This window comes from Miscanthus floridulus, chromosome 1 (genome assembly GCF_019320115.1).
Source record: "Miscanthus floridulus cultivar M001 chromosome 1, ASM1932011v1, whole genome shotgun sequence".
Classification (NCBI taxonomy): domain Eukaryota; kingdom Viridiplantae; phylum Streptophyta; class Magnoliopsida; order Poales; family Poaceae; genus Miscanthus; species Miscanthus floridulus.
The window spans coordinates 104,144,140-104,165,680 of NC_089580.1; the positions used below are offsets into that span (position 1 = coordinate 104,144,140).

The 21,541-nt window shown below is 48.2% G+C and overlaps 1 non-coding gene across 1 annotated transcript; it reads left to right on the forward strand.

Moving 5' to 3' along the window:
- The first annotated feature begins 21,044 nt into the window (after positions 1-21,044).
- On the forward strand, positions 21,045-21,153 carry LOC136511495 (small nucleolar RNA R71). Its single transcript, XR_010772738.1, has one exon. It is a non-coding gene; the product is annotated as a small nucleolar RNA R71 (small nucleolar RNA).
- Positions 21,154-21,541: the final 388 nt, after the last annotated feature.

Sequence of the window (21,541 nt, forward strand, 5' to 3'; positions counted from 1 at the left end):
CCGTTCTACGATTGGTAGCTTGTTATATTTGACCGCATCTAGGCCTGACATCATGTTTAGTGTGTGTATGTGTGCTAGATTTCAAAGCTAATCCTAAGGAAACTCATTTAATTGCCATAAAAAGAATCCTTAGGTATCTGAAGCACACACCAAGCATTGGACTTTGGTATCCCAAAGTAGCTATATTTGAGTTAGTTGGCTATTCCGATTTGGACTATGCTGGTTGCAAAGTTGATAGAAAAAGCACATCCGGAGGGTGCCATTTGCTTGGTAGATCACTTGTGTCTTGGTCCTCCAAGAAGCAAATTAGTGTGGCTTTGTCCACCGCCGAAGCGGAATACATTGCCGCGGGTGCTTGTTGTGCACAAATACTTTACATGAAACAAACTTTGCTAGACTATGGTGTAGTTCTAGAAGTACCTCTTTTGTGCGACAATAAAAGTGCGGTAAAACTTGCAAATAATCTGGTTCAATACTCTCGCACCAAGCACATAGATATTCATCATCACTTTCTTAGAGATCATGTTGCTAAAAACAATATTTCACTAGAAGGTGTAAGGACCGAGGATCAATTGGCGGATATCTTCACTAAACCGCTAGATGAGGCAACATTTTATAGATTGCGGAATGAGCTCAATGTGCTTGATTTTACTAACTTCACTAAAAATTGAGCTTGTGTTGTCCCTTGCATTGCATTGTAATATACAACATGTTTAATGTTTTGTAATGCATATAGAGCTTGTCTAACATGGTTAAGATAACCGCCGAAAAGCGTGTGAAGAAGCTTAATCTTGGATCAAACTTGACAAGCAACTAGATTTACTTACAAGTATTGCATTGCATATGCATGAATGTTGTTTTGTTGTTTGTCTTCAAATTGCCCTCTTATTGCCTATTTTCTTAAAAAGAATTATAGCCTAAGGCAAAATATTTTTGAAAAAATTGAGGGTTTGACAAAGGTCACTCACACAATTAGCGTTTATTTGGATCTTATTCAAGTTGGGACTTGATTGGGAACAGGCAGCACGAAGAACTTTGAAGATTTGCTAGAAAAAGAGTGACCGGACGCTGCATCGGACTCTAGAGTCCCACGTTCGATCAGTTCATAGGAGGTGAACTCGCTATGAAGGAGTGACCGGACTCTGTGTTTCAGCGTCCGGTCAGTTGGAGGTTCAGCGTCCGGTCGAGCATAAAGGTGTTCAAGGCAAGGTGACCAGACTCTGGCTGCATCCGGTTAGTGTCCACTGGACGCGTTCGGTCATGATTCCAGGAGATTTGGACCTCAGCCAACTCCACATCCACACCGTGCTCCTCTGTGCTACTCCCGCACAGCCACGCTAGTAGTGCCGCCGTGCCCCGCGACGTCATCCCCACGCGCCTGCGCATCTCCTCGCACCGCTGTGCTGATTGCCCCACGCCAAAGTGTCGCCACAGCGCCCTGCTCGCACGACAACTCCAGTGTCGCCACCGCTTGCCCTAGCACCGACGTCGTCCTGTGCTCCAGTACCGCAGCCATGCCCTAGGATTTGCCTCTGCTCCATGCACTTGAGCCGCATTGATCACTGCCCACGCCGCTAGATCCATCTAGTGCCAAGTTGCGATGTTTGAACCTTACCCTAGCCTCGCGTTTCAGTGGTTCCCCGCACATCATTTCTATTCTCCTTAGATCGATGGTTCGTCAGGTAGCAAGCCCACATTTCTATTTCGTACCTAATTGCCTACTTTCATAAGGTTTTCATATCTCTAGATGCATAATTTAAATTATTTGTATATCCTATCTATTCTAACGTGCAGCGAGTCAGTGCCATTGAGATCGTGTTTGCAGTTGTCAGTCAACTCGGGGCCAAGCTCGCGAGTATGGATCGAGGCCAAGCCTCGAAAGTGATAGTTGGTAGTTGTTCCTTTCAGATCCAACCATTGGTTCACGTCAAGAATGTTGGAGGCGGTCCGGGTGATGAGGATTCGAGGCGTCCGCCTCGCTTGCCTGTAGATCCAAAAGGCAAGGCGACGAAGAAGACTGCAACAAAGAAGCGCAAGTACCTAGATGTAGAGACAGCTCGAGTAGCTGCAGTTGTAGAGGCTGCAGAGCATGCCAAGAGAAGAGGTGCTCATAGTGGAGTCCGGATCGTAGATCAGCTTTCACCAGAAGCGAGGGCTATACTTGAGCGGGTTGAGCGCCTTCATGGTGGTCCGGCTGGGACTCTCATGATTGGAGGTCAGCGTGTTGCCATCAATGAGGATCAGCCTTAGGGGGAGTCACAGCAGCAGGCACCATTAGCAGAGTAGACTTAGGAGGGTCAGTAGGCCGAGGAGACAGAGCATGCACCTCAGCCACAGCTTTGCCGCTCTAGTCGTACCCATGCTCCAGTCACGCTGAGGGCAGATACACAATGGAGGGGTTCTCGTCCACCGCCCATACCACAGGGTCTACCTCCTGTGACACACTTTGACTTGAGGGCCGCCACGGCCAAACAGGTGCAGCAGCTCAGGTTTGTAGAGTTTGAGCAGTGGTTCCTGCCGAGGAGGGATGACAGAGCATCAGAGGACTTCTACACAGCACTCTAGGAGGATTTCTACAATGCATATCTTAACAGTGGAGCTGTATTCAGACCTCAGAGGGTGTGCAATACTGAGTCTATAGTTGCAGCAGCTGAGAGCACATTCACCCCTACCTTACATATCTGCCAGGGCTGACAGACTTGATTGGATGGATATGATTATATGTTCCATCTTGGGTCCATCAGTTCTATGCTACACTATGGATTGACCTGCAGCACAGATACATCCACTTTGCATTCAGAGGCAAAGATTACAGGCTGACGAGCACTAGGGTCAGGGAGATACTCAGGCTTTAGGAGCAGCTCGTTAGGTTACATGATGTTTGCTATAGATAGATAATGCCTCCCAGATGCCCTCATGGTGGTATGGTTCCTCCCACAGATTTGGTTCGTCACTACTTCAAGGAGCCTTTTAGCGAGGGGTCGAGCAGGACTCCTAGTGATCTCACTCCTACAGCTAGAGTGCTGGATGCCATTATGAGGAGGACTCTGATTTCGAGGATGGGGTATCGTGAGGGCTTGACTCGCATGCAGCTATGGCTTCTCAACTCCCTGATGTAGCAGACCATATTTGATATTTGGGATCTCCTTCTTTCTGAGATGGAGGATACTATTGCTGAGGGGTTTAGAGGTCATCGACAGTTGCCCTATGCCCATTGGATCATATTTCTTATTCACAGGGCAGTTACAGTGAGGCCGCCTAAGATGCTAGCTGAGTACAATGGTGCTACTATAGAGTTCCATACATATAACATGACTCAAATGATCCGCCATAGTACACTATAGGCACATAGTCAGCCGCGCCATCGTCCAGATGTACCAGAGACTGCAGCCCAATAGGATGCTATTATCAGGGGTATTGCAGCTACTGAGGAGGAGCAGCTTGCTTAGCAGGAGGGGATGGTCGAGAGTGACCCTAGTGATAGCTTAGACGAGGACTACCAGGACATTCCTCAGATGCCTGCACGTCGACATGATCATGAGGCCGGTAGCTCTAGTTCAGCTCCACCTGCACCGTAGATAGACCCCACTCTCCTTGCTATAATTGAGCGGATGAGGTAGGATCAGGCATGCCAGGCTCAGGAGACCGCTGCCACTTTTGCATAGTTTTAGACTTGGCAGGATGAGTTCCAATGCCAGCAGCAGGCCATCCAGTAGCAGTGTGGGGGTATTAACCCCTATACCCTTACGGCTAGGCTTGGGCCGGCCCGGACCAGGGGGTCTAGCCCACTAGAAGACGACGCGCGGCCCGGCCAATCTGTTCGGAGTCCCACGTAAGGAATCAAGGTAGATTTGGAGATCAAGCAAGATCCTGGTCGGTTAGAATAGGAATCCTTATCCGGCTACCTATGACAATTGTAACTGGTTAGGATTAGTTTCTAGATCTGTAACCCTACCCCTTGGACTATATAAGGCGGGCAGAGGACCCCTCTAAAACACCTCTTATTAACATACAACAATACAATCAGACATAGGACGTAGGTATTAAGCCTTCACAGTGGCCGAACCTGGATAAAACCTTGTGTTTGTCTTGCGTCACCATCTTGTTTGTAGCTTGCGCATCTGTTTGCCAATAATCTACTACCTTGGGCATACCCCTAGGTAGACTGCTGACCATATTTCGTTGAGAGTGGCGCGCTAGGTAGGGGGTGTGCATACTGCTCTCCAGACAAACAAGATGGTCATCATCCCTGGTTCCATGGCTGTGCCGAACGGCCTCACGCTCACCATCGGCTAGATCACCTAGACCACTGGCTTCGACGACTACATCGCCATGACCACGGAGGAGGCGCGGATTCAATCTGCGTCGACCACTGCTTCATCTGCATTGGCTGTGGCTCCAACCATGATGGATCTAGCTCCGGCCATGCCAACATCGTCTTCAGCCACGCCAACAACCCGTCGTCCGCTTCCTCGCTACAAAGGGAGGCAGATCGACAACATCGACCTACTCGACTCCATCGATCGAGTCAGCACCAAACTTGCTAAAACCCTAGCTCTAGTAAGTTCGATTCAAAGTCAACCTAATGAGTAGGTAATCGCTACCCACAACAGATCTACCCGACCAGCTCGGGCCAGTCGTCTTGCACGACTCGGTACGGATCTCGTGGTCACATCTACTCTTGAAGGGCACTCTGTTCATCACCGGCTAGCCCCCGCGACGGGTCTCTGGCTCTCTGAGTACGAAGCCTCGATGGAGAACTACCAGGCCCAGCCCTACGGCCTGCGCAACTTTGTCAACATGGTCCAGATTGAGGATTATCAAGAAGGATCGGTCCACACGGTTCAAGAGGGTGGATCAAGCTCCTCGTCCGGCATTGCATCTAATGGCTCCATCCACACCGAGCTCCAGCATCATGACAATGAAGGCGTTGAATATGATCTTGATATCCCAGACCATGCCCCAAGGTTCCCATGATTCCCATCCTACCCACCAAGGCGAGGAGACTTGATCAATGTTGTCAGTAATGACAAACCATCGGCAGTTGGCGAAACAGAACAAGAAAGGCTAGCACGCGAAGCACGCAATATTGACTGGTTTAATCACCGACAAATCGAAGCCAAGGCAGAAGAGGAGGCACGACGCATAAGGGTCTAGCCGTGTGACCTTAACAATGCCTTTGATAGGGTGGGGGACAAGCAGGTCTTTAGGACCCCAAGCGCCAATGTAGCTGTTGCTATGGCGATAATGCAACGACTACCCAATACCCCGAAAACCCAGGCAGTTCATGATGATATACAAGCTTACCTGATGGCTGCTATGGCCCAGACTGTAGAGATTGTAAATCAAGCCCGGGCTCCATCTGTCTCAGTCAAATCAAGCCACAGCCGCCAGTACTCAAGTCGCTCACAGCCACCCAACCAACGTGGCTCGCGCAACAACAACCCATCAGACAACCGTCAAGGCGGAAACGGTGGCCACGATGGTGGTCGAGACGACAACCGCCGCGACTACTGGGACAACAACCACCGTGATTACCGGGACGACAACCGCCGAGACAACCACAATAATCACCGTGATAACCATGGTCGTAGGGTTAACCAGGGTGGCAACCAGGATCGCCGTGATGGTAATAATGATCTCCGCCATTACCTCAGAGAACGTGATCTGCGCGATCGCATTAACCAAAGAGCCAACGATCGTGCATCCCACGAAAGTTATCACCGTATGGAATATGATACTACCCACGGCCCTCCGGGTTTGAAGCAGTTTACTCCACATCTTCGCCAAGTCATATGGCCCAAGAACTTCAAGCTCGAAAAACTTTGGAAGTACGACGGCAAGGAGAACCCGAATTATGGGTCATGCTCTATGAAATCGCATGCAGATCAGCCATGGCTGACGAGCATGTCATGTCTAATTACTTCCCAGTCGCCATCGGCCATGCAGGTCACCAATGGCTGGTCAGCTTGCCAATGAACTACTTTGATTCTTGGCAAGAGCTTAAGCAAGCATTCATCGATAACTTCATTGCTACTTGCGAGCAACTCGGCAACAAATATGATCTGCAGTGGATTCAAGATCGCAAAGATGAGCCACTGCGCGAGTACGTCCAACGCTTCTCAGAGATGCGCATCAAGGTCCCGTCAATCTTCGACAACGAGGCAATTGAGGCTTTCATCACTGGTCTCCGCTTCCACGATGCCCTAAGGGACAAGCTCCTCCACAAGAGACCTGAATCAGTCACAGCGCTCCTGGCCACTACTAAAAAATATGCGGATGCCAATGATGCTAAAAAGATAATCATCGAAGAAGCAGCAAGGGTTCCACGCTCCGACCACCCCCCACACCACGATGACTACCACGGCAACCGTGGTTGGAACAACAATTTTGATCGCCGCAACCAGCGCAACGATTCCCGCGACCACTGCGACCATCATAATCAGCAACATAATCGCCGTAACGATTACAGGGGCAAGCATGCTCGGGAAGACGACGGTGAGGTCAACACCGTTAAAAAAGGTGGCGGACATCGCAACTACGAAGAGGACTACGCCAAAGCATTGAAAGGACCCTGCCAGCTCCATCCTAAGTCAAACCATACCATGGAGAATTGTCGTGTTCTCAAATCTATCTACACGCGCCAACAGGCTCCGGATACATCCGACAAGCCTAACGACGCAGGGGAGCAGCGCAACGAGGACAACGATGATGAAGACATAGATTCTCGTCACAAGTACATCAAGCCAACCGATCGCGTCCACACCATCATTGGGGGCAAAGTGTCCATCGAGACCAAACAAGAACGCAAGCTGCTCGCCCGTGCTTGCTTGAACGTGGCCAACGCTGACAACCTCATCGCCGATCCGTGGCTCCCTCCTTGGTCTCACCGTGAGATCTACTTCAGCAGAAAGGACCAATGGGCTACGATACTAGAGCCAGTGCATTTTCCTCTAGTTCTTGATCCTTGTATCAACAAGGTTCAGTTCGACAGAGTGCTGGTTGACGGCGGCAGTTCCATCGATATACTTTTCAAGAACAGTTTGCCAGCCCTGAAGATAACCCAGGCTGATCTCAAGCCATACGAGGCACAGTTCTGGGGTGTTCTCCCCGGACAGAGCTCCACACCTCTCGGGTAGATCATGCTACCTGTGCAATTTGGTACCCCGGACCACTTCCACACCGACTACGTCAACTTCGTGGTCGCTGACTTCGACGGCACCTACCATGCTATCCTTGGTCGACTAGCACTCACCAAATTCATGGCCATACCTCACTACAGGTATTTGGTGCTCAAGATGCCTACCGAGAAAGGGGTTCTAACTCTTAGGGGCAACGTATACGCAGCTTATACCTACGAGGATGACAACTTCGAAATAGCAGAGGCTCACGACCTCTCTATTCGCATGGCCAAGACCACACTGGACGCCAAGAAGACCCCAGCCGACCACCTAGAGATCCCAGAGCTTGAGGCCCCATGCAAGAACATCAAGTCCAAAGAGCACAAAGCGATCCAGCTGGTCGACGGTGATCCTAGCAAAACGGCCCTTATCGAGGCCAACCTGGATCCTAAATAGGAAGACGCACTCGTCAGGTTCTTGAGGAGTAACGTGAGCGTGTTCGCATGGAAACCCGCTGACATGCCCGGTGTACCTCGGAACTTGATCGAGCACTCCTTAAATGTCGATGGCAAGGCCAAACCTATCAAGCAGAAGCTATGATGGTTCACTCACGACAAAAAAGATGCTATTAGGGTAGAAGTTACATGGCTTTTGGCAGCCAGATTTATCAAAGAAGTGTATCATCTAGAGTGGTTAGCCAACCTGGTTCTTGTACGCAAAAAGAATAATGAATGGAGAATGTGCGTTGATTACACTGATCTCAACAAACACTGCCCTAAAGACCCCTTCGACTTACCTCGCATAGACGAGGTTATAGATTCAACTGCCAGTTGTGAGTTGCTTTCCTTTCTCGATTGCTACTCTGGTTATCACCAGATCGCTCTCAAAAAGGACGACTAGATCAAGACATCCTTCATCATGCCCTTCAGCGCCTACTGCTACATGACCATGTCGTTCGGGCTCAAGAACGCCGAGGCTACCTATCAACATGCCATACAGGCCTGCCTCAAAGATGAGATAAAAGACAACCTCATCGAGGCTTATGTTGACGATGTAGTTGTTAAAACCAAGGAAGCATACACCCTTGTTGACAACCTTGAACGTACCATTGCAGCTCTTAACACATTCCAATGGAAATTAAACCCAAAGAAGTGTATCTTTGGTGTTCCATCTGGTATATTGCTCGGCAACGTCGTCAGTCACGACGGCATACGCCCTAACCCAGAGAAGGTAAAAGCTGTCTTGGACATGAAGCCGCCCAAAAAGGTAAAGGATGTTCAGAAGCTTACTGGATGCATGGCTGCCCTAAGTCATTTCATATCAAGATTAGGCAAAAAAGGACTACCGTTTTTCAAGCTGCTCAAAGCATCCGAGAAGTTTGAGTGGTCGAAGGAAGCGGACGCTACCTTTACACAGCTGAAACAATTCCTTACATCACCTCCGGTCCTCACTGCTCCGAGAGAAGACGAAACCCTCCTGCTTTACATTGCGGCAACTAATCGAGTGGTCTCCACTGCCATGGTGGTCGAGCATGACGAGCCCAGCCACGTCTACAAGGTACAGCGACCAATATATTTCGTCAATGAGGTGCTCAATGAATCCAAGACTAGGTACCCATAGATTCAAAAACTGATCTATGCCATACTAATCACATCCCAAAAGTTGAAACACTACTTCGATGGATATCGCGTGGTGGTCATGACTGAGTACCCTCTGGGAGACATCATTCGCAACAAGGATGCAAATGGGTGCATCATCAAATGGGCAATGGAGCTATGCCCTTTCTCCTTGGAATTTGCAAGTCGTACTACAATCAAGTCTCAGGCACTTGTCGATTTCATCGTCGAGTGGACAGACTTAAGTACACTTGCCTCTCAGGGGCCCGATGAGTATTGGAAGATGTACTTCGACGGCTCTCTCAACATCGATGGCACAGGAGCAGGAGTCCTTTTCGTGTCACCATCCAAGGAGCAGCTCTGTTACGTCCTCAGGATTTATTTCCCGGCGTCTAATAACGCCGCCGAGTACGAAGCATGCCTACATGGTCTGCGCATTGCGATCGAGCTCGGTGTCAAATGTCTCTATGTCTGTGGAGACTTGGCTCTAGTCATCAACTAACTCAACAAGGACTAGGATACGACCAGCGAAAAGATGGATGCATACTACAAATCGATCAGAAAGCTAGAAGGCAAGTTCTATGGCATCGAGTACACACATGTGGTCCAGGACAAAAATCAAGCAGTAGATGCGCTGTCAAAGTTAGGATCATCCCGAGCCAAAGTCCCACATGGCATATTTGTTCAAGACTTGCTCACACCTTCCATCAAAGAAGAAGATTCCGCGGTCGACAAGCCTCCAGACCAGCCATTGGTGGCTACGGTTCTAGCGTCAAACACCACCGAACCACCTCCGACCACTAAGGAGCCTGACTGGAGAGTACCTTTCATCAAGTACCTGACAGATGGTAGCGATTACACTGATCAGATAGAAAAAGAACGCCTGATGCGTCATAGTAAGCAGTATCTGCTCGTCGATGGCAAATTGTGGCGCAAGAACGCGAAGGATGAAATCTTGATGAAGTGTATAACCCAGGAGGATGGTGAACATCTCCTGGACCAAATCCACTCTAGCTCCTGCGGCAACCATGCGGCCTCAAGAACGCTGGTTGACAAGGCTTTCCAAGTAGGGTTCTATTGGCCGTCAGCCGTAGCCGATGCAGAGAAGCTAGTCCGCTATTGTGAAGGTTGTCAGTTCTTCGCCAAGAGAATCCACGTGCCAGCACATGAGATTCAGACAATACCAGCCTCCTGGCCCTTCGCATGCTGGGGACTGGATATGATCGGGCCTTTCAAACCGGCCCCTAGGAAATTTACATGCGTCTTTGTGCTGATCGACAAATTTTCCAAGTGGATAGAGTACATGCCCCTGGTCAAGGCATCTTTAGAAAAGGCTATTGCGTTCATCGACCAGGTCATCCACCGATTCGGCATACCCAATAGCATCATCATTGATCTAGGTACTTAGTTCACCGGGAACACCTTTTGGGACTTCTGCGATGAAAGGAGCATAGTAGTAAAATATGTCTCGGTGGCGCACCCTAGAGCTAATGGACAGGTTGAGCGGGCAAATGGTATGATCTTGGACACACTTAAGAAGAGGATGTACAGAGAAAATGATAAAGCTCCCAGAAGATGGCTCAAAGAGTTACCAGCCGTGGTCTGGGGCCTCAGAACCCAGTCCAGTCGCAATACCGGCGTATCACCATACTTTATGGTTTATGGTGCTGAGGCAGTGCTCCCAGTGGATATAGCCTTTAGATCAGCACGGGTAGAGAACTTCGACAAAGACAAGGCCAATGAAGTACAGGAGCTAGAAGTGAATAGTGTAGAAGAGAAGCGGCTTGATTCTTGCATACGTACAGCCAAATACCTTGCTGTTTTGCGTAGGTACTACAACAAGAATGTCAAGAAGCGGTTCTTCGTGGTTGGGGACCTAGTCCTAAAGTGGAAGACGAATCAGGCTGGCGTCCACAAACTCGCAACCCCATGGGAAGGGCCCTTCATGATCAAGGAGGTTACACGACCAACATCTTACAGGTTAGCTCACCTGGATGGTACAGACATACCCAATTCATGGCACATCAACAAGCTTAGGCGTTTCTATGCTTAACTCCTGAGATATGTACCCCTCTTGTACTTTTGATTTAATTCAATAAAGCTATTATGATTTCTCCGACCACTCTAATGTGTCACTTTGAAGTCTATTATTGTTCTAACTCAATCAGTTAAAATCGACCACCATTCCTTCTCGGGTTTTCGGAGCAGGCCCTGTCTCCGGTTCCTCCCAACGTGTGCATGGGATCTGCTCTCTACGCTACGGGTGATCGGCAGGTCCTCTCTGGTTTGACTTGTGTGTGTCTACGTGTGCACAAGCTACGCACCTCACACTCCGACCACAAGACAAACCAGGGCCATACAAACCTTTCAAGATGACATGTCGACTAAACTGGTACAACTAAATAGAACGCTAACATGTTCTCACTTAGTTACACCAACATGATATTCAAGCTTAAATATGTTTTCTACAAAACAAACAAGCTTATGCTGATATACAGTTACGTTATTACAAGCTTGCCTGAAAAGGTCCAAGTTTACAATAACATAACTACATCTTCTTCCATAGCTATAGCATATACTATTGGCTGGTTGGGGCACGCGGCACCTGCTGCTCGCTGGGCCTGACATCATGCAAGGGTCTCGGAGACTCTGGCATTGATCGAGCTGAAGAAGATGGCCCCACCGATGCCTGGTTGGTCGAGACCGCAGGCTTCGCCGGTTGGCTTAAAAATGACAGCGCTTCTAGCTGACTTATTGACGGCGTTCCTTGTACAGGTGGTGTCGCGCCTCCACACAGGTTAATGTCTCTAATTATTTTTGCCGACAAGTCTAGCTAAGTCATCCGTAGCTCCTCAGCCTTGTCTGGATCTACCTCCTTCGGGTATCCAGCCTCCAGGCGCTTGAGATCGATCAAGGGGTAGTGAGCACGTACCATGCTTAGCACATGTGCGCCTGTGTACTAACCCGCCTCCTTCACGAACTCCCAGAACCATCCCCATGCCTTTTGGCATCTCTCGATCAGCCCTAGCTATGGCGTCCTTGGCACGTCCTCTGCTAGCACCGGATCGATGAGGTTAAGGACCGACAAAATGCTCGTTGCCACCTCCTGGCACTAGTTTTTCCAGGTGTCATGATCCTTGGTGATCTCTTGGCACTATGCCTTCCAGCCGTCATGGTCTTTTATCACGGCCTCCAGATGCTTCTTCGCATTTATTTTTATAACTGCAAACCGTACATGCTGTTAAGACGCTATATTACGCCAAACTACGGTAGGCAACAAAAATGGGCAAAGGGGTTTGGAAAACTTACCTTTTAGCTCCTCTGTCATCTTGGTCATGTGGTCCTAGAGCTGCGACTGGTCTTGCGTCAGTTTTCTGTTGTCCTCTTTCAGGTGATCACACTCCATGACCGCACGACTATTCTCCTCTCGGAGACGGACCACTTCGGCTTCTAAGCCTGCACTACAGCTGTTACTACCAACAATGCAACAGCACTTGTCAGTAGTCATTGTGATAAAGTTGCTACTTACTTGTTTTTTCCCGCTCTTTATTACTGAGCTGGTTGGTGGCTTTTCATGGTTGGTGGCTTCAAGTTGCTGGCGCAAGCTTTCCACCTCCGCCGTCAGCTCCTTGTTGCTAGCAGCGATCCCCTCGATCTGGTCGAAGCATTTCTTGCAGTACCTTGCGGTCTTCATTAAGTCCTGTGTGCAGATAGCTAAGTAAGATAGCTACGACTAGATAGTGAGATCAGGGGGTGAAGCGAAGCTTACCTGCACTTCCATCACCAGCCATTTCATCGCCCGTTCAACTTTCTTGGTCTCTTCGACCTCTGGGATTTCCTCATGGACAACCCATTGGTCGTTCCGCCAACGCAACACATACACATGTTGTCGCTTGTCCTGCGGATGGCCCAGGACCTCCTCCACTTTGTCCTCTTCGGGCTCTTCTTCGGGTCTCGGTGCTGGTTCGGCGTCGGTAGCTTCTGTGATCACCAAAGCCTTCCCACGGGCTTCAGCGTCGGTGAACGTGGGCTGTGCTCTCACCTCCGGTTGTTGCTCCTCGGTCTACTCTATCACCCTCGACGCTGAAGTGTTGCCCTCAGCAGGTCTAGTGCTCAGAGCACTCATGCCCGGCTCAGTTGGTCCCTCGACCACCTGCTCGGGGACTGTTGTCTGACTGCTCCCTTGCTGAGGCCCCGACAGATCTTTTGCTATGGCTTCCTCGGTGACCGGCTGCTGTGTAGTCTGCTCTAAACTTATTGGTGGAGCCATGAAACTTCTGGCTAGCTGGTCCAGACTTTCTGTGGACACCGAACTAGTACATTCGAGAAAAGTTCAGAAGGCAACCATATTCACTGCAAATTGCTAACTTATAATAAGGTTACAAATACTTACATGTTAGAAGCACGGAATGATGTGGCGAAGGCACGTCTCTTCGGCCGCACTTGCTCCATGTGTTGTGCAGGTGACTCCTGGTCTCCCTCTACATCCAGCACTATCGCTGGGCCTTGGTGCTCGACACCTCCGCCGCTTGTCCTTCGCGCTGCAGTGGTCGATGGTGTGCTCGGTCGGGTTGTCGCTCCCATCACCGGTCGCGTTCCTTGCCCAGGTATTCCCGAGGTCGACTCGGCTGCATCCTTCACCGCCATCGGCAATGTGGGTCCCATAGGCACAGAGGAGACACCCTGCTCCATCGACTCTAGTTGTTTCCTCCTCTTTCGAGGGACAAGTCGAAAGGTGTCTGCATCCTCTCCCTCCACTACATCATCGTCCGACCAGGCAAAAATCTCCTGTCGACGCTTGCTGGCCAGTTTCTCCTTCGGGCCTCCCTCGGGCTCATTGATACTTAGCGCCCCCCGGTGAGCAGGGTGGTTGCTGATCTCTTCTTTGGCTGTTTGGGGGCAGCCGGCCGCTTACCAGCGGCTAGGGCCGCTGCCTCCTCTCCAGCTCCGAGCACCGTCCAGTCGACATCCTCGTCTTCGATCTCGACGCTGGTCTAGGTGGTGGGACAAGCTCCTTGTGGCCACTCCACTCCAGGGGGTGGCGACACAAACACTGTCGCTCTATCCCAATCATTAACCTAGGTAACAAAAATGGGTGAACATAGTAAGTTTCCACTTATCCTACCACAATATAAAACTATGGGTACAGGGCAAGACAGTTACCTTTGGGGGAGATCGAGCAAGCTTGAAAGCATGCTCAATGTTGTTCAATCTGACATAATTTGGATTAGCTAAGTTAAATAGCTCTCCAATTTTGGCTTTGACTTCGATTTTGTCAAGCGCCTCCTGCCTTGTCCTCGTTGGGTCTACGCTACCTTGATATTCAAAGCCAGGATGTACTCTCCTCTAGCAGGGCTGGATCCATCGGCTGATGAAGTTCCCAACTATGCTCGGACCATCTAGTTTTTTCCATGGGATCATTCCAAATATTTCTAGAATTTGTTCTAGGTGCTCGGGCTTCTCTGACCAGCTTGTCCTCTTCTCTAGAATGTACCCCACGTCGCATAATGTAATTGTGTTTGGCTCTTCGCGGATGTAGAACCATTTCTTGTACCAGTCATCTAGCGACATGTTCCATGGGTAGTGCAGGTACTGGGCTTTCATGCTATCATGGAGGTTGAGGTACACACACCCGGCTATCTTCGAACCGCCGCTTCCTTTCTTTCGCAGACAGAAAAGATGGTGGAAAAATCGAAATGGGGCTAGAAGCCGCCATATGCTTCGCAAAGATGAATGAAAGTGGCGACAAGGAGGATCGAGTTGGGATGCAGATTGCAAATCCCAATCTCGTAGTAAAGACAGAGCCCCTGAAGAAAAGGATGAACAGGAACCCCAAATCCCCGCTTAAAGAAGTCTTCGAACGCCACGATCTCACCTGGTTGTGGATCGGGGTAACCCTCGCCCTCCGGCACACGCCATGCTGCAAGCTCCTTGTTATGGAGTACCCCCATGGTGATGAGGTCTTCAATGGTCTGCTTGTTGCTTCTCGATTTCCACCACTCCTTCGCCATGACTCCTGCTTTCTTTTGTGCATCGCTTTTCGCCATGACTCTGGCCTTGCTGATGAACGAGGAAATGGCGGAGGATTGATTGGTGGTAATTTTGGAGGTATTAGGGTTGGCGAGAGTAAGAAGATGGCTACAGATGCAAATGGCAATGGGGTTCAGTAAAAAGTAACTTACCTATCTTATACTGTATTTAACCCAAGAGTTATGCCGTTTCGTCTGCCCGAGATTCTTGGGAGATGTGCGCACGCGCCGCAGACGGTTGTTTTCACAGCCTCGAGATCTATGCCAATATATGCGCCTCTTCATTGCCAGTGTGGGAGGGCCCACGCTGATGCACCTACTTACAGGTGCCACGCAACTGTTTGCTTGAAAAGACAAAAAGGCAGTATGACGGGCTATACCCGTCTACTTCTTTGACCAGACGTGTCAGATTGGATTTGACAGAGCAAGTGAATAAATAAATACAAAAAATAATAGTACAAGTGGCATATGGTTTTTCACCACACTTCTCGCGCTCGGGGACTGTCCAGACCACCATTGTGCTCGGGGACTGTCGTGACCACCATCGTGCTCGGGGACTGTCCAGACCACCATTGTGCTCGGGGACAGTCCAGACCACCATCGTGCTCGGGGACTGTTCCGACCACACTCATGCTCGGGGACTGCCCCGACCACTCTCCTAACATTTCTCGGAGACCGCTCTCCTCGGCTACATGTGATTTGTACTCACATACAGTTGAGAGGCATTTATTTAGACCTTGCTACAAGGCTGGTACCTCGCCTTCTAGCAAGCTCGGGGACTACATCGGTACGATGCACCTGTCAGTGCATCTTGTATTGCTTGTACGATGATTGGATTCTCAACTTCAGTGGGAATTCTTTTTAGACCCTGGCACCACGTGCCTATGTCACCTACTACCAGGCTCAGGGACTAAGTGGGCACACTTCACCTTATGGTGAATGTGCTTATTTTATCGACCCCTACGCTCTGACTGTTGGCCATAATTACTATTGTACAAAGGGTCACTTACATTTCTTTTTAGAAATACAAGTGGGCACACTTCATCAGGAAAGAAATCTTTTTCTTTTTTCTTTAGAGCACCATGCATTCTTCGGACAACCGTAGTCTTCGGCTGTAATCGTGGTCTACTGCTTTCTGTTTTGACTAGAATACTGGCACATTCGCTTGGTCAATGTTTCAACCAGTTGGAGATGACATGAAGACGGATCGCATTAGCCAAAAGAGATCGAATGGCGTGTTGTAGCATAATACATGGTGCTCGGGGACTAGCTGTGGGGGTATTAACCCCTATACCCTTATGGCTAGGCTTGGGCCGGCCTAGACCAAGGGGTCTGGCCCACTAGAAGATGACGTGCGGCCCGGCCAATCTGTTTGGAGTCCCACGCAAGGAATCAAGGCAGATTTGGAGATCAAGCAAGATCCTGGTCGGTTAGAATAGGAATCCTTATCTGGCTACCCATGGCAATTGTAACTGGTTAGGATTAGTTTCCAGATCTGTAACCCTACCCCCCGGACTATATAAGGCGGGCAAGGGACCTCTCTAAAAACACCTCTCATTGACATACAGCAATACAATCGGACGTAGGACATAGGTATTACGCCTTCATGGCGGCCGAACCAAGATAAAACCTCGTGTTTGTCTTGCGTCACCATCTTGTTTGTAGCTTGCGCATCTGTCTACCGATAATCTACTACCTTGGGCATACCCCTAGGTAGACTGCCGACCATATTTCATCGACAAGCAGTAGGCCATACAGCAGCAGCAGCAGGCCATGCATCAGCAGTAGCTTCTCATGCAGCAGTAGCTTCTCGGATTCATGAAGCATGTAGTGACAGCGATTGGGGCTCCACCACCACAACCTTCGCCGTAGCTTGGTCAGCTTGCCACCACTTTGATGATTCCAGCATTACAGCCTAGTGGGCTTCAGAGTTAGGGACAGCCACCAGCACAGTTTGCTTCACCTACAGAGCAGGTGTCCTAGTATTTTGCTTCGCCAGTGATAGCCCCGCAGTTCACACCTCTTCAGATGGGCTTCACACCGGCTGAGATGTCCTCGCTGCTAGTGCCAGAGACTATAGTGTCTAGGAGCCTTGGTGCATCCTTCAGTGAGTTGACAGGGCAGCCTACTCCTCTATACCTACATGTTCTAGGTCCTTCTATCGTTGCACCTATTACCGGGACTACAGAGACGCTCCCTTCCTCAGTGGCATTATCAGAGCCAGCTGCTTCAGTCATACCAGCACATCCTATAGTAGCTCCTATTCCTGATCCGACATAGACTACTTTAGCATTGCTTCTAGCTATAGAGGGTCAGACTACTCAGAGCTCAGGGTCAGATGATGATGGAGCCTAGTTTCAGCTCGCTCCTCGTACCTCAGCGCCTGGCTCGTCCGCTGCCACCCCACTGACCGACCCTTAGGTTTTGGTGTTTGACGCCAAAGGGGGAGAGGGTTTGAGTATGATAGTCTTAGGGGGAGCGACTATTTAGGGGGAGCTTAGCTTACTTAGTAGCTTATTATCTAGTACATTTGGAGTTTTATGTGTGATACACTTTTATGCATTCGTCATGTGTTTACTTCTATGCATTGAACTATATCTATGTGATAGTGATATCTACGTGATCGTGGTATGTGACATGTGTGCTCTCTACTTTGAATCATTTATATGTCATATCACTTATGCTATGCTCTTTTGCTTTGCTTTCACGTTTTACTCCAATGCAAATGAGCTTTATTACTTGTACTCATGCTTATTTCATATCTTTTGAGTACATCATGTTGGCTTGAGTCATATAAGCTTGCCTAACACTTTTGTTCTTATTGCCAAAAGCTTATATGAACCAAGCATGTTAAAAACCTCATCTCTTTCACATACTCGAGGTGGTATTGTCATCAATCACCAAAAAGGGGGAGATTGAAAGCATCTAGGCCCCTAGTTGGGTTTCGGTGATTAATGACAATACGTGATTACTGTGACTAATGTGTGTTTTGCAGAGGCAATTAAGTTAGGTCACGGTAATGGAGATCATTTGGGCTATCATGATGGTCATGCCCCTACGATGGAAATCGTTTCGGTTTTCAAAGGATGGACTAGTTCTAAGTGTCAATTGGAGTTGGAGTGACACTAAGAGTAGTTTATGACTTTGTTTTTCCTTTGGCCATACTATTAAGGGGGGTACGGATGGGTAGCTTGACCTAGGTGAGTCTAGTGGGTTAGGTGTGGTGCACACTTGCTAAAACTAGCGCTAGGTAGCTCCAAAATAGTCCTTAGATCCAATGGAGCAAACTTCATTCACATATGATCGAGAGTTGGAAGTGAATGGAGGGTCAAATACTGACCGGACGCTGGCTCAGAGTCCGGTCAGTTCATTTGATCAAGGTGAAGTCATCTGGAAGTGACCGGACGCTGAGAAGTGAAGTGACCGAACGCTGAGGTCCAGCATCCGGTCGACATTAGTAAGGTTCCAGTAAGGGAAAATTGCGACTGGACGCGTCTGGTCAATGCTGACTGGACGCTGGCCAGCGTCTAGTCACACTGTAAACACTAGAGTTCGGGGTAAACTGACCGGTGCATCCAGTCAACATGACCGGAGCATCCGGTCACCGCGCAGAGGCACATAACTATTCGTTTTTTAGCCCATGTTATAAATACCACCTCCATTCGTGTGTGGGGGTACTTTTGCTCATTCCAATAGCTGAGAAACATCTTAGAGAGTGCCAAGAAGAGCAAGGTCCTAGTGAGGTGATTGAGATTTGAGAATCGCAAAGAGAACCCTCATTAGTGAAGCAAGAGTAGCAAAGTGTGCATCCACCCTTCTCATTAGGCTTGTCGTGGTCAAGTGAGAGTTCGTGCTTGTTACTCTTGGTGATCGCCATCACCTAGATGTCTTGGTGGTGATTGGGAGTTTGGTGATCATCCGGCGGAGCTTGTGGGTGACCCAACTCAAGTTGTGAGCGGTTGTGGGTGATTCACCATGACAGAGTGTCAAAGAATCAACCCGTAGAGAGCACTTGATCCTTGCGTGGATCGAGGGGGAGCTACACCCTTGCGTGGGTGCTCCAACGAGGACTAGTGGGGAGTGGCAACTCTCTGATACCTCAGCAAAACATCACCGTGTTCCTTCTACTCTCTTTACTTTAAGCATTTACTTTGAGCAATTCAATACTTGTCTTTTACATTCGTAGAATTGCCATGCTAGAGTAGGATTGGAACTTAGGGTGCTAAACTTTTGTGCGTTAGATCAATAAAAACACTTTCTAGGCACAAGGGGTTAATTGGGCTAACCATAGGATTTGATTATTGCAAAGAAATTTGTAATTAGCCCAATTCACCCCCTCTTGGGCATCTTGATCCTTTCAAGGTTCATCTTTCATGGGTTCTTTAGGTTCTTCATCTTCTTCCCATCCATTCTTTGGAGATTGATTCTTCTGGTGCTGGGCTGATCGACGTCTCCTCCTAGAGCGGGTCCTCTTGGGATGCTCATAAGTAGTGTAACTATTGAAATAACATCGTACCTTTTCTCTAGGGATTTGAAAGTGGACTTGTCTAGATCCGACATAGATGATCGCATTGGTAGTGTTGATGAATGATCTTCCCAAGATGATGGGTGTATCATCTTCTTCTTCTCCCATGTCCAGAACCATGAAGTCAGCAGGGGCATAATGATCATGTATTCTTACCATGACATCTTTTGCTATTCCTTCTGAAAATCAAATTGATTGGTCTGCCATCTGCAATTGCATATATGTAGGAAACAAAGGTTCATCACCAAATAAATATTCATACGTTACCTTGGACCTTATATTGACACCCAACCCAATGTCACAGAAGGTCTTGTGGAATATTCTTTGTCCAATGTTACACTCGATCGTGGGTACGCTTGGATCATCCTTCGTAGCAAGGAATGGTGAAGCGAGGAGGTGGTCATACTCTGATCTAAAGGTGTTGATCATGTTGACTGATTCTTCTGGTGACTGCCTGCCCTTGTTCTTCCTCCTTCTCCTTTTTGTTTTCCTTCTTGGTCATTGTTGTCTCTTTGGGCAGGTACGGTGTTTGTGGATGTCCAGGAGATTGCAAGATATGATTCTTGAAAGAAAACTTTTCCTTTTTATCCTTTATTATGAAACAGATCTTGGCGCTGTCCACATAGATGATGGCTTTTGTAGTGCTTAGGAAAGGTCGGTCCAAGATAATGGGTGCCCTTACATCTCCACCTATTTCCAAAACCATAAAATCTACGGACACATATGATTGTCCCACTCGAACAATGGTATCTTCAAGAACTCCCTTAGGGTAGCAAAGTGACTGATCTACAAGCTGCAAACATATATTTGTGTACAACAAAGTATCTCCATTAGTTTTAAAATAAATTACCTTAGGCATGATGTTGACACTTGCTCTGAAGTCATAGACAACTTCTTGGAAAATATGAGGTCCAATGGCGATGGGGATGATAGGTCTCCCTAGATCGCTCTTCTTTTCTAGCAATGTGTAATCTATCCACCTTCCCATCGATGGTTGTATATAGTAGTATGTTGCATTGTGAATATCGATAAGATGTGTAGTTTCTAGATCTTCTAGTTACCCTAGAATCTTACTTTTATCGGTCGGAGGAACAACAGCAGCCAGCTGAGCTATTTGTGACTCTATCAATTTATTAAAGCTGCTGGTTCTTAATGGTAGAAGAGAGGTTTTACTCATATTTTCTAATATTCTATCATTGGAAGTTAATTCCTAGATAAGCTCTCTATAATTTTAGTTATGTCAGAAATCAATTCTCTCAAGGCTGGTTGATTAAAATTATTAAAATTATTACCTTGAGGATTACCTTGGTAGTTTGGCCTCTATTGCTGATTCCATCCTTGATTCTGTTGAGGACGAAAGTAGTTGTTGTTGACAAAGTTTACATCCTTATGGGTTTTAGGATAGTTGCTCCCTAAATGCCTAGTGTTTCCACACTCTTCACATGTCATGCGGGAATCATGAATGTGCATGACTTCTTGCTTCTCATTGGCTCAATCTTCGAGCTTCTTCATCAGCAGGTCCATCTTAGCAGACAACATGTCTACCTCCATGAGTTGATGCATACCTCCACCTCTCTTGCGGGTCTAAAGACATTCTTCATTCCAACCTTGGTTGGAGGCCATCTTCTCCACAAGAACTATTGCAACTGGTATGGTGAGTTACAGGAATGCACCTCCAGCAGCAGCATCCATAGTCTCACGGGTACTGTTGGTCAACCCATGGTAGAAAGTCTATATGAGTAGCCAATTCTCTATCCCATGATGAGGACATTCCATAATATAATCTTGAAAGTGTTCCCATGCCTCAGTGGTAGATTCATCATGTTGCTATTGAAAGCTTGAGATTCTCCCACACAGAGCATTGGTCTTGCCTATGAGAAAGAACTTTGTTAGGAAGGTAGTGGAGCAGTTATCCCATGTAGTATTTGTATCTTTGTTGGCATAGAACCATTGCTTTGCCTTCCCCAAGAGTGAGAATGGAAAGAGGCAAAGTAGTATGGCATCTTGGGTCACTCCTTTGATGGTGAAAGTGCTATAGATCTCCAGGAAGTGTTGGAGATGTGCACTCGCATCTTCATGTGCCTTTCCACAAAACTAGCTTGCTTGCACCATGTTGATGAGGGCTGGCTTGAGCTCAAATCCATTGTCTCCAACATTGATTGTTGGTCCGGTTCGGATGTTGGCTGTAGTTGGAGTAGAGAATTCACGGAGAGTGTTGTTAGCCATGGCTTCAAATTTTGGTGTTAAGCT